We start from the raw sequence: 14,691 nt of genomic DNA, 5'->3' as shown, positions 1-14,691 counted from the left end.
TGCCGAGCGACGGACTGAGCAGAGCTTCTCAGAGCAGTCACATAATTGTCAGGCCCCCCTCGCTCTTTGACACTCACTCTTTACTCGTTTGAAAGTCCACTGAATAATCTTGACCTCCGAAGTTCGCGAAAGACGCACGAGTGGCTGTTATATGATGTCATCGGGGTCAAAGGGCGGGATTGTGATGCCTAGTCATGCAGACTGGCTGTGGCCTTCAAACAAGCCCTCCGTTCAGTCGTCCTGACCCACTTCAGAGCTGTGGGGTTGTAGACATACAAAGAACTGAAAGTGGGGAACACAGAATAAATCATTTCTTCCCTCATCTGTCAAACAAAAGTTTCTGTTTTCCACAGGGAAGAAAAAAACATCCACTGAAGCAGACACAGTTGGAAGGTTTACAAGAAAAACATGAACACAGACCACGGACAAATGCCATCGAGATCCAACGCATCTGAAAATGCAGCATTTTGTAGTTAGCTGGATATTCTAATCCAGTGAATCATGTTTAACTTGGTCAGTAAAAAAATCCACATTGAATTTTGGGCAGCATAATGTATTTTCCAGCACAATCAAGCAACTCTGTTGCCTTCAGTTGTAATAAAAATTCTGTATATATCAAATTTGACCTAAAAGAAATCTGACTTTGTAATTTAACCCCTTGAAATTTGGCCACTGTCTCTTTAAGAAACTCCTGCTCTTTCTGAAACTCTGCCTTCAGGAAATCATCACAACATGGCTCCTCCATTAACCCTTTAACGACATTTTTACCAGCTTTTCACTAACAAGTGGCTCCGACAATGAGCTCAGCAAATGCACAGCTCCACCTGGTTGCTAATTGCTCCTGGCTAGTCTGAAGGAGCCGGGTGTGCGAGTCGCGGGGGAGGAATGAGGAAGTTCTGAACCTGCAGTGCTGGGTCCTTCCAGCAACGGTTGCCATGAGAGATCAAAGGATTTCTTAAACAAAGAATCAAAGCAACACTCCAGGTTTGTTTTTGATGAGAGAATAACATTATAACATGATGTAAAGCTAAAAAAAAAAGGTCATTTTACTTAACACCGCCCCTTTAGCAAAATTACGCCAAAAGGTTATAAGTTCATTAAATCTTATCTGAAGCAACATTTCAACGTTTTCAGTGGATGTGTGCAAATAACAAGTCTTGGACTTTTATATGGTTCTAAGTAAGTTTTCCTGCCCAAGCAAACTGTGAGGCATATTACACGAACAAAATTTAAATGCTAATATCGATTAGCATTCCTGGTAGAAAACCAGTTTGAAACCAACTACTGGTTTCAGTTCTGGGGAAATGATGACTGCATGAGCTAGCAGTTGCTAGTACAAAACCTCATTTTAAAACGGCTCAAGTATCGTCTTAATTGTGCTAACATTTAAAGCAGTAAAGCGCCCAAAATTGAGATTTCTTGGCTCAAAAGCCAATTTTTGGTCAAACTGGAGGAACTGATTGTCTCATTAGCAGCTGAATTTATGAGTTAGCTTACTGTCTGTAATCCAAGTGGCCCGAGTGTTTACACAAGAATCCTGCTGCACCGCCTTTTCAGAAAGGACAAGTGGAAAATCTAAAGTAACACATGTCTTTTTGACAAGCGCACATTTAGCTTGCAGCTCTCCGTTTTGCAATCCTCCCCTGCCAGCCGCCCCCTGCCTAAAGAAAGAAAAAAAAATTACAGTTAAGAAAACTTTTTAAAACAAATAAAACCAACCCAACCCTAAAAAATACAACAAAAAAAAATGACCGGCGAATCAGAGCTGTGGAGAAATGCGGCAGCGAGACAGATAAGGGTTTGAGATATGGGAGGAGCAGGGTGTGTCTCGGCTCTCCCCTTTGTACAAAGTTTCATTGTCCTCCCAGCTCTCCACATGTCAACAATGGCTTTGAGTGACAGACGGCTCCCAAAAAACCTGAGGCTCGGCAATAGTGTCTTTGTTTCCTAGGCTCACATTGTGGCGGACAAAGAGTGCTCTGCGACGGGCCGAGTGTGGGGGCGGTGGGGGGGCAAGTGGCTACTATGGCAGTGTAGCTTTACAAGCAGCCGCTGCACACTGGAGGGAATTGGTCAATAGAGGGGGGGAAATAAAAGACGCTACGATGGACGCTCACGATGAAAAAACTTTTGGTACAAACATCGAATTAATCCGACTTTTTTGTGTATTGTGAAAATTTCTCCATAATTATCTTTTTTGTTGTTTTAGAGTAATACACATATTATGCACACATCTATCTTTCAAATTTCAGGCTAATTAAATATGAATGGGTGCTACTGACCCGGTCCGTCACGGTAAAAAATTTCACTGGACGATAAATTGTCCCAGAAGTTATTGTGATAAACGATAATATTGTTGTTTTGAGACCATTTTCAAGCATTATTATTATTATTATTATTATTATTATTATTGGATGGCATGATAAGGCAATAACACATTCTCAAAAAAGCAAATACTAATGCACATTTAACACTAGGAACTGGAAAACATTTTAAATATCCAAAATAAATGAACAAAAAAAAAACAAATAAAATGAATTATGGAATCATTTTATCTGTAATTAAAATTGTCCCTTAAAAGAGCAAAGCACCAGATTTAAGACAAACGACAAATCATACAAATGAAAATTATTGAGTTTGTTTTAATTCATCCTGTGATCAATTGATTTATTGGTTATTGCGACAGGCCTACTGACTCTACTTTATGGGCGTTGACTGACTCTGTAGCAAACTACAGATGCAAAAAAATAAGCAATAGTCACATTCTCCAATATACAGTATGTGCATTTGAAAAAGTCAGTAAGAAGATGATATAAAAAAGACTTTGAAAAAAAAAAAGAGCAATATTAAATCTTTTAAAGTTGCTGTGGTCAGCATGCTGCCCCTGACGGGTTAGGTGACAAAACAAGCTGCCTGTTTAAACAAAGAAGCAGCCAAACCCGTCCAGCTTTACCGAGTTAAGCTGTAAGCGGTCATGCAGAAATTACAAAATGCAATGACACACTTGCAGATTTCTGTGGTGATGATTGTTGTAGGCGATAGCACGCCTGTAGAGCTCTTTGGTTAGATGTTTGATCAGATCACTTTTGAACCAAAAGTTTACTTAGACTACATAAACATGCTAGATGCAGCTTTTTTCACTGTCTGAAGTGAAATCAGACCAAACTTATTTTGTTTTAGATCATTTAAAATCATCAAAATTAAATCTATCTGCAAGATGTTCCAATTGTGAGAGAAAGAATATGTCAGGTACTTTTGTTTATAAGGGAAACAAAAGCTAATTTATCTAAGCTGATGGGTTGGGCAAGAAAAAGCTTTGAAACAGCCATGAAACTCCTCTGTTGTTCTATGGTTTTGGTTTTCATACTAGCCATTGTAGCGCAAAGGTAATCTTTTGGACCAAATGCTCATTTTGTGTGGATATAAACCGAAATGCTGCGTATCACCCTAAGTAACCTCAACGACATCATGTAAAATGTTACGCTCTGAGCTACGTGAGTTTACTGCTGCCGTGTCCAAACAAAGACAAAACGAAAACTGAACAGATGAAAGTGACAAACTCCGAGCAAATATCTGAGATTCCACCCAAGAAGAAAAATAAAAATCCAGCTGAGCCGTGTAAACAGATTCTTTGCATGCAGGACGTTTCCTCCAGCCAGACAGCGACGGAGCTCAGTGGAACAATGTTTAACAATCGCTTATGCTCTGCAATTGACAAACTAATAATATTAAACAATCATTCAGACGAATTACATTTGGGTCTCCTGTTGTGGATTGTGGACGTACAGATTTGGTTTAATCTAAAAGCTTGCTGACATCCATAGATGCTTGTATGAAATGTTCATAAGGATGATGTTTCTGCTCGGTTTCTGTTTCATTTCGCTGTTGCTAAGCCATGAGATTCTGATATTTACATGCAAACTATGACGTGATGTCGCTGCATCAACATACTACTTGTTCAAGTCCATGGTTGGAAGATTTAACCTACTGCAATAAGTTCAGATCGGGCCTAAAAAATCCAGAGCAACTGAGTCCAAACTAGTTGACATTTTGTCTGAGCCCAATTTGACCAGAGCCTGTGGTAAATGTGACATTTTTATTAAGAATTTTCTGCTTTTGTTTGTAGACCATAATTTGAGTCAGACGTTACACTGCTGACTCTGATTTACACTGCTGCTGAAGATTTTGATAAACATCTTCCAGCTCCATTTTGTCGTTTGTTGTGACCACAGGGTGAGACAGGAGCAAATCATCTGGGATGTGTGACTGACGGGAGCGGAGCCATGCGCATTTATTCCGCAGTGCACTGCGTCTTAGAGTCTAATGAGGTTCTGCACCTTACTTTCTTTCTACCCTCAACAGAGTAAGCTATACCTACGCCTCTAGAATGCATTAAGTAGGTTAACGCAACTTTATGTTGTGCGTTCTCTTTGGTTTTCTATGTGCTGCATGTATTACAGATTCATTAAATCTAAACTCTACCATATACGTACTAACACGCATCTTTGCATTTTCAGCAGTATAGTTGTAACTCTCACCTTAACCAAAGCTTAAAATTAACTCAGTGTCTAACCCAGTGGAGCCCAAAGTGGGTCCTGGAGGGCCGGCATCCTGCACGGTTTAGTTCTCTCCCTGGTCGTAGTAATAACCTTTTCAGCTTGTCAATGTTCCTCTTAGTCCTTCTAATGAGCCATCATTTGATCCAGGTGCGTTAAACCAGGTAGAGAACTGAAACGCCCAGGATGCCGGCCCTCCAGGACCCACTTTGGGGACCACTGGTCTAACCTTAACTCCTAACCCCAGAAGCGGGAATTTGCTGCAATTGGCATTAAGTCACATTGGTCTTCAGCGGTAAGTGAGTCAGAAAAGGTAATAAATAAGCATGTATACAGACACACACACGCCCTCATACACACAAGGCCAGTGCCGCTATGCGCATGAGTGGAAACATCTAAAGGCGCATCTGTTTGTGTGCTGGGACAACTCGAACATGCCTTTTGATCCCAGTCACTAAACCATGACACAGCTGGCCTGTGAAGCTCTCCTCACCCCCCATTCTCCAAACCCCTGTCTCACTCAACTTGCTGATCCTGCATAGTCTGCTCGGGCAACACCCTCCTTACCCCAACCCCCCCTTCCCTCCCTCCAACCCTCGCCTGGTCCTCATCAGATGTGACCCAGCCGAGTGCGGTGGAGCTTGCCTGGTTTAACACAGCGGGCACCAGCGGACACTATTGTGCATAATCTTGCAGCACAGCAGGCAGCCGGCAGACGCCGCATGTCGGGAGCCTTTGAAGAGAAGTCTGCAGAGGCCAAGTTTGTGGGGATAGCTGGAGTTTACACAGAAAAGGGGGCAGGCAGAGAGGGGGGAGAGGAGTGATGGGCGTAAGCAGCAGTTTAATAAAGATATTTAATACCTCAGTGAGGTCCCACTTTGAGTCCTTGGAAGCAACAAGGAGATGAAAAAGAAGACCCCACAGATGTGATTGTGTGGGATTTTATGCCCTGAGCAAAAGTGGAAAGGGGGGGAGGAACACGGGCGGCTGTGGCGGATGTGAGAAAAGTAAAAGAGGATCTAGAAAACTTTGCATGGGTTAAAAAGAGGAGTCGAGGCTTTTTGTTGACCATAGAAATGTTGAAATGCCTTCATATCAAAGCCTGAAAATAAAAATGACATTTGTTTTGTTTCGCAAGACGTTTCATAAACTAATCCATGTTGACATATTCTCTTAAAAGTTCAAACTTTGTCCTTAGGGTACTGGAGCTTGATTTAAAAGATTTTTTTTCTGCTGGTCATGTAGAGATTTTGAATTTTGGCCTTCAGAGAACGTCCTACAGTATATGTCTCTAGAAGAAAATCTGAGAAACTGCTCATTTCTTCATGTTGGTGCATTTGGAACTCTATTCATAACAATTAACATACTGTACATCTCCAAGCCATTTACTGCTGCATTTCCCTGCTTGAAAAGGAATCTGTTGTAATGCTTTATAAAGAGGACCCAGATGCACGCAGGATATAGGAAGAGTACACTTAAAACAAAGAACGAATCCATTTACAAAACCAGCATGTAAAATTTAAACAAATGTCCAGAGAGGATGGGACAGATGGTTAGTTTGTGAAGTATAACTGTAGTCTCCAATCCCAGTTTGGATGATCTCTGACTTGCAAGCTTTCCCCATTTTTTTTTTTATCCAAACGCAACGGCGGTCATTGCTGCTACACACTCCAGATATTTTCTGAAACCACAAGGCATGTTTCCAAAAATCTGGGTCTTTGTCCCTTAGTCTGTTTGCTATATAGATTGTTTGAAGCGATTTGTGGAGTTCTGGCTTATTCCTCGCTGAGAGGCCTTTCGATTCATACTGGCATGGGTTTTGTTTCACTGTGGTTAATGCGTCTCTCTTTCCAGCCTCAGCCAACATCTTTACAAGGTCTTTAACATTTCTTCTGGGGTTGATACACACATTTAGAGAGAAAACTCTAAAAGTCAAATCAAGTCTGTTTGTATAGCACATTTCAGCAACAAGGCATCTCAAAGTATTTAACATGGAGCATCAAGTGTAGGTGCATGCGCAACCACACAAAGCCTGGTGTGTGTTTTTGCTTTTCACTGGATCTACAGCAACATCGCTGAGTCACAGTGGAAATACTTGCAATGCTGACACTCAACATCCTCTGTGCAGACAACAAAGCAGCGAATCTGCTGAGGAACATTCATCCAGGTGTTAAAAACTGACCTAAACAGTAAAAAAGAGGAGTCAAACTGATTTCTCAGGTGATCCAGTCGCCCTGCATCAAGTGACGCAGGTGCTTCTCACTTACCATGTAATATTGGACTTCCCGCTTCTGAAATTAGAATCTGCTAAAGTAATACCACCCAATTTAGCACCTTTGTATGTTTCCTAAAGATATGCAGCAACAATGAATGACTTTCTAGTTGCTGCCTTTAACACTGTGGTTGCAGTCTGCAGCTCTCACACGTGGCTGCAATTATTTCATCAACTCCCCTGTGGATGCCAGAAGCTTCTGGACGACCGCTCTTCACATGACGATTAACCTGTGAGGTACAGTCACGCGCTGCTGCTCGAGTCGCTTATGATCTACTCCATTTCTCTGCGATGTCTGAACGACTCTTCAGAGTTTCTCGCCCTCCTCACTTTCTCTGTCTCTCTCGCTGGAAATCTTTGGGTTCCAAACCAGCCCTGATCCAACCGAGTCACCGCCTCTCTGTTACAGAAACACCTCACCCCGGAAACCCTTACCAGCTCCACGGGCGTCCTCTGCAGCTCCGGTTCCCAACAATCTACACCTGCCTGAACCGCTCTCCAACGCTGACCTCTGCTTGACCTTGAGGAGCACCAGCGGCTCTTCATTGCATCACCGCTGCCTCCTCAAAATGGATGTATTACGTTCGCTAGTGTTGACTTGGTATGTGCTTACACTGAAACCGGCATTGTGGAAACAGAGACAGCAGCAAACGCTTAGTTAAAGTTTCACACTTGACTACCTCAGTCTCAGCAATAGATAAGCTTAACTCCTCCAGGCCATCATTGAAAGTGTTGGGTTTTCTGAAGATACCCTAACAGGAAAACTTCAGGCGCTCTCCAATCATTTAACACCATTTAAATATTGTATCTTCTTTCTTGTGTCATTGCTAACAATAAGAAACTTTGCACAATAACTGAGAATAAGCCGTTTTGTAATCCCAAATTTGTCAATGAAAACAAGAAGCTGAGCTAATTCCTCGAGTCTGGTTATGACTTTTGAGATGCACTCACTCTCTACATTCTCTCGAGCGACATACACAGAATTTACAAATTTCTGTCAGGGTCTGAGCGGGCCCCCCTCCGGAGCTCAAAGAGCCTCGTTGTCTCGTGTCGTAGCCGTGGGGAGAATGTTCAATGTGCAGCGTGGGACAGGAGCAGGGCATTGTCCCCTACGGTGCCAACCCTCCTCCATATTCATAGAAGCAGGGCGGAATCTAATAAACGTGGGCTCGGGCGAAATCGGTTGTCTCACACGGGAAAGGCATATAATTGTCCGACATCGCTGGCAAACAATGCCTCGGCTATGCTGTTGTGGAAATGCACCACCGTGGCTCTCAGCTGCGACGAACGCGGACAAGGGTGGCTATATCCGTGTGAACATGCCTGAGGGTATACATCGCAACATTGTCTTGCTTTCACATTTCCACTTGGCTGTAGTTTTCATTGTAGCAGCGCTCTTGACCCCGTAGCTTTGGTCCAAAGCAGGGGTGAAAGTAGTTTTAAGTTCTTGGGGGTGCTATGACAAAAGTATATATATGATGTTGACTGGCTATAATGACTGGCAATGTTGACACGTTGAGATACCATGAGGCCTATATCCTGAACATCATGGCATGGAGTGCATCCCAGTTTTCCATGTCTGGCATATAACCATTCATTTTAGCTTTTAAACTGGTTATATTGATCCTGTGTCCAGACAGAGGGATAATCAGCAGCCCAACATCATGACACGTTTGTTCTGAAGATCCTGCAGCTTCCACTTCATCTTCCTAACATGGCGCCTCCTCACCCTGACTCTCATACTGACAGGAGGAACCACAAAGCTCTGTTAGGTTAAAGCTCATCTTCTGAAGTTGAGATATTTTTCCTCCAACAGGTTCCAGAGGAATCACCTCAAACCAGATGTTGGACTGGATTTTATTTCATTGTCATTTGTGAATGTTAGCTTCTCATTTTCAACAGTGGAGCTATAAAAGTTGAAAAAGGTTATCATTTTTGAGAAAATCTCACCAACATCAATATTTCCACTAAATAAGAGGCAAAATAATAAATAGTTTGATAGTGGAAAAGCCTCTCAGACTCTGAGCTTAAAGCGAGATGCCAGAGAGCACCAAACTATTTTTTTTAATTAGACAATTAATTTAATTTCACATAATTATTGCGGTAGAAGCCATTTGTTTGTTAAATACTTAATGAAACATATTTACCGTGTTTGATGTTTGTTGTGGATGACGTATGCTCATAAAGAACGAGGTAATTAGTCCAAGTTTATCGTTTATTGAACGTTCAGAAACTACAGCGGCTGTAAAGCGCCAAGGCAAAGGCGCATGAAATGGTAAAATACAGGCGCGAGGTAAAATAACCCTTTTACCAGGGGTGAAGCACACCCGTTGCTATGGCAACCGCCACGAGCCGAGCAGGGACTACATTAAAAATATAACATTCAGTCCGTTACGATATCAGGTTTTCAGGCTTTCTATTTATTTTTCCGATTATTAATAAGCGCTCCCCGAAGACAGTCGTGGTTGATGAGTTAATTTTAAACTCCTGCTCTGCTCGTTGTTTTGGTAATGGAACCGAAACGCACAGAATTGTGCAACGCCTTGTAGAAACAATCACTGAGATTATTATTGTTGTTGGGTTTTGTTGAAAAATCAACACGTTTTATTGATTTATTTATTTATTTTGTTGTTGTTGTTCTTTAATAAAGTTATAAACGCTTTGATAAGCCAGTCAGAGGAGGACGTGCTGGTCTCAGCCTCCTGCCTGCGTTCAGTTTGTCACCTAATGCCGAGACCGACGTATTGCACCCCTGCTATGGTAAAGCACGAAGAGTTCAGAAACAATATGAAATGTGAATAAAGCTATTTATTAACCTATTAAGTAAAAGCAGATGAAATCAAATCAAAACGTCTACTGACTGTACATGTGGAGGAAGCCAAATTCAGTCCGCTAACATACAGTATTTTCATTAACTTACTCACTTTTTAGTTTTATTTCTTAAGTAAAAAAAATCTGAGGCTTTAATTTTGACAACTTTTAGGGTTGTATGTCTATTCAAAGGTATTTTAATCCTCATTTGATTCACCAAAGTATTAATTTATGCTTAATATACGGCCATAGACATTAGGGTTAGTAAAGAGCCAAAGTATTTATACCTCTAGAATATTAGGATTTTAAGTAATCTTTTTAGCATTTCAGCAACACGTTTCTGTTGACATGTTAGTAATATCTGAACCGCAGTCCTAACGTGAGAATCTGTGGATGATTTGACTTTTTATTCATCCTAGGAAACAAATTTCAATATATCAACGCCTCAGTTTTCTTTGGCACTTTTAAACAACCAGTGGTGCTTGTGAGCTCCTCGCTGTCCCAATCAGTTGACAAGTTTATACAGTATTTGCAAGTCGGCACAGTCTTTTGAGAAGGCATTTTCAGTTCCTGCTTCTGGGTAAATTGTTACATAAAATGTAATGATTTAAAAGAAAAAAAAAGAAAACAAAAGAAGGACCAAACAGTGTGCTTGAAATGTGCTGCTAAAACACAAAATCTTACCAAGTATTTATTGTCTAGTTTCGAGTGCAAGCATTTTACTTTTAGCAATAAATTGTTAAATCAAGTGAATTAAGATATTTGTACTGGAAACTAGATAAAGCATTCTTGATAAGATTTTGTGTTTTAGCAGTTTGGTTTGTTCATTTCCTTTTGTTGTGTTGCCCACCTCTACAGTAAGCTACATTACATTTCCTCCCTCTAGCTAGCCAGTGTTACCATCATGCAGGTTTATCACTGGTCAGCTTCTAGTTGTGTTTTCAACACTCATTAAAAATACTGAAAAATAAAACGAAACCTCTTTCCACCATCGTAAAAGCACAAGACGACAGCAAACATTTAACTTTGCAGAAGGGGGAGGGGAGTTGCTCTTATGTCACTGCAGACATCTAATCCACATAACCTGCAGCAGTACAGATAATACAAACCAAGACAAAGGCGTTATGTGCAATGACTTCAAAAATGTACAGCTTGGGAGTTCTGCTGCTCGCTGCGAGTTTCAGCCCACTAGCCATCGCAGGCAGAACTTATTTATCACCTTGAGCGTCTAACTGGCCCAGCTAACCAGGGATCGCATTACTGGAGTCACTGAAACTCTCACTCTCTGCTCCTGTCGAGCTTTGACTTGTTACCCGCTAATCCGTCTCCCCGAGGCGGCTGTTGCCCGCCGCCCCCGTATCACGTCTCCTGTGTACCCATGACGGTATGTGTTGGCAAGTTTCACTGCTTACAAAGCCAGAAGAAAAGCCACACACACGCAGAATTCAAGAAGTATGAGATATTGCAACATTTTCTTAAAGACATCAGGACTTCCAGCTTTGTAGCATTTGAAAAGGTCAAGGTTAGCCAAAACACTGTGGAGAAGCTCAGTGCCAGTTGCCTGTATCATGTTGTTCCCAGTTGATAGCGCTGTAGTCTTGCATGATGAAGGTCCTGGGTTCAGAGGTTCAAATGTTCTCCACATTTCCGGGTACGCAGTCTAAAAACATGACTGCTAGCTTGATTTATGCTAAATTGCCCTTAGCGGTTAACAGGGAGCGGATGGATGGATTGATCCGCTCCCTATGACAAGGACTCCCTATATATTGGAGTCCTTGTCAAACGGTGTTTTTGACTGAAGTCCCAGAGGGTTAGAGCCCCAATTAAACGACAATTAAACGACATTTAACTGAAGTCCTAAAAGGGGTGCGGGTTTTAGTGTTTTTATCTTTTTTAATCTTTTTCAAAATGTCTCTCTTTCTCACTGTTTATTCAAAGTCACATGCTGTTTTTATTTTAATTATGTGAAGCACTTTGCAATGCCTTGCTGCTGAAATGTGCTATACAAATAAAATTTGATTGACGGATGGATTTTTTAAATAATGGTCAGCGATTCAGTGTACACCCAACGATAAATGGTGCATATCAAAGTTGGTCATGTTTCCAATACATTCTGAAATCCAAAAAACTCACTTGGGTTTTCAAGAAAGGTTATGAGAACATAGATTTGAATTTGCGTCCAAACATTGAAATGTATCAACATTGGTGTTATATTATGGTAAAGTATCTTACCCGAAAGAATATGTTCAAGTTTTCTTTTCCATATTAAACTGAAGCAGTTAGAAGATAAACATTTTGTTTCAGATTTTACCTAAACTATCTGAAACCACAGCATTATTCTGATCATTAGCATACTGGAACAATCTTGAACTGTTCCAGGCCTAATGGCAGCAAACGGTTACAGAAATGCCACCTGTTCAGATTTCTCTCTACTAAAATGCTTTCTAAACTTGCGGGTAACTTTCACCTGTTTTTATTTTTAAACTTGAAAGCCACAGGTGTTTAGATTCAGGTGTTCAACAGGTACTCTCTCAGTTGGACAGTGGTTTCCACTAAATACATCTTGCATTAACTTGTACTTTTCAGTGATGTTATGACTGTTGTTATTACTATCTAAGCATATCGTTGTGGTTTCTCGTTTTTTTCTGTCTGCAGGTTTAGAAGCAGACTTTAAGAGTCTTTATGCTTCTTTCTCTCACCTACTCCTGTCTCCTTTATCCCTTTCTTCTAAGTTTCTGTGTACATTTCATTTCAAATAAAGCAAAATCAGTTTATTATGAAGTTCATCTGTATTTAAGTGGTGCATCAGAAAGAAATCCAGATTTACTTCCTCCACTCATGGAAGTAAATCTGTTGGGCTTCACCTTGACTCCCAGACAACAATTCTTAGTGCCATACCAGACATGGACATGTTAAACAAAAAAAGAAAGAAAAGTCTATTGGTTTGAAGATGCCTGTTGGAAATAGTAAGACGCATTAGTTTCTGCAGTGACACCAGAAATGGTGTGAAACCTGACCACAGAACCTTCTGTCGTAGCTTCAATTACCTTTAAATTGAACACGCAAATCAGACCGCAGACTCCACATTTACAAAGTGTGCATGTTCAGCTGACACACACGACGACGACTAGGTGAAACAGCTCGCCCGGACATCACCCAAGCGTCTCTCGAGAAATTGTAAAGCCCCCTCAGAGGCTGGACGACCCTGCACCCATTGTGATTTTTGTCTTCTCTCTGCTGAATTCTCTCTTTGTGGGACTAATGGAGGAAGAGATAAGATTTTTTAGTGCGGTTTCACACCGCAGTCCCCTCGGCTCCTGCACTTGCGGCTGGCCAATGGGCTGTCTAGTCTGAGGCAGGGAGGTGCAGGGTTACTAGGCGAGGGAGAACAATGGGCCGAGCGCCTGAGTCAGCACTATCACTGCCTCACTCTCCCCGCTACGCACCGGTTTTGCTTTTTTTTTTTTTTTTTTTTTTCCCTCCAACTTATTTGGTCGACCAATGGCAGCACTGCTGGGAAGGGAGCATACACACACACACTTTATGAAGACAAGCACACACACACACTTTATGAAGACACACACACACTCACATACAGACGCACACACTCCGAGAAAGAATAAAGTCAGTGGGGGTTGGGTGTTTTTTTTTTTTTCTTTCTCCGAGACAGGAGAAATGCAGCGCTGCCTGTCCAGATGTGAGGGAGGACAAAGACGATCCTCGACTTTGACAGTTTCGATCTCAAATTATTATTTTATCTTTTCCAACTGTTTCGATTTAAAATTGGGTCTTTTGTTTCCATTAAAAGGTTTTGCACCTTTCACCATTTGACACTTTTGCATCTTTGCTCATTTTGTTTTCGACTTTGCAGTATGAACTTGTGGTACCACAGAATCTTTCACAACTACCATTATTGTGAATCTTTACCAAAGCCAGGTTTCATACTCCCTTTTGACTAAAAGTAATTTTCTGCATTTCACTGATTCGGACATGTTATTGGCAGTAAATTGAATTCATTTAGCGCTTTTATGAGTCTTAACGACCTCTCACATTGCTTTACCCCACATCAGCAGGCAACCTGGAGTTAAATTAACCTTGCGCAGGGGCAGAAATCTTTAAAGGGGGCATATAAACTAATTTACTGATTTCAAAGTTATTAAAAAAAATAGAAATACAATGCCTTCTGAGAATAGCAGTGATTTTCAAGCCTCCACAGATATTTTGAAACCATATATCCATGCATCTGTGTGTGTTTTCCCTGTATTGGTTTACATGTTTAAAGGCATCTTCAAAAAGTCTGTGCGTACCATCTGCTGCTCGGTGCTAGCCAAACTTCAGGAGATATCCAGTGTCTTTTGGAGGTAACAACAAGTCAACAAAACCTGAACTTGAAACTTAGGTACGCAAGTGAAGCGATGCAGATCAACTTATAAAAGTTGCTTGTCTCACTATGAGTAAGTTTTTTTTGTAACTGATATTTAGCATCTCAACCAAAAATGTTTGTATCAGTAGGGAAATCCAAATGTTTGCTCCACTCTTGGTGGAACCGAATTAGAGAGATGAACTTCTCTCCAATTCGAAGAGAATTGGAGAATTCTCTCAGAATTAATTCTGAAAAATTAAAAATCAATATTAAATAAATGCTGAATCCAAATAATTTTCTCAGAAGGGGTTAAAAGCAACAGACCAATTTGTGTTTTTGAAAATAAACAACACTTCTGTGAAGAAAGAAGAGGAAAGTTTTACTGCAGTTCAAGGTGCTTTCACACCTGATAGTACGGTAGACTCAGTTCGATTGCGGACCAAAATTGCAACATTTGCTACATTTTCACGCTGCACTGTGTCAAAACAATCCAAACCCTTTAAAAAAAACGTGTTCACCTCCTTGCCTGCTGTGGCGCGGCAGCATTAAGCTCTCAAGGAAACGACAACCCCCCCTGAAGAAACGTCACAAAATGCAAACAAAAACCGAGCGGGGTCAGATTTTAGTGGTTTTAGGATTTATTTTTTTGGCTTTGGTAAAGGATAACGAGCCATTTCTCCTGCTAGCGT

Source organism: Poecilia formosa, unplaced genomic scaffold (genome assembly GCF_000485575.1).
Source record: "Poecilia formosa unplaced genomic scaffold, Poecilia_formosa-5.1.2 Scaffold17, whole genome shotgun sequence".
Classification (NCBI taxonomy): domain Eukaryota; kingdom Metazoa; phylum Chordata; class Actinopteri; order Cyprinodontiformes; family Poeciliidae; genus Poecilia; species Poecilia formosa.
This window is presented reverse-complemented; position numbering follows the sequence as displayed.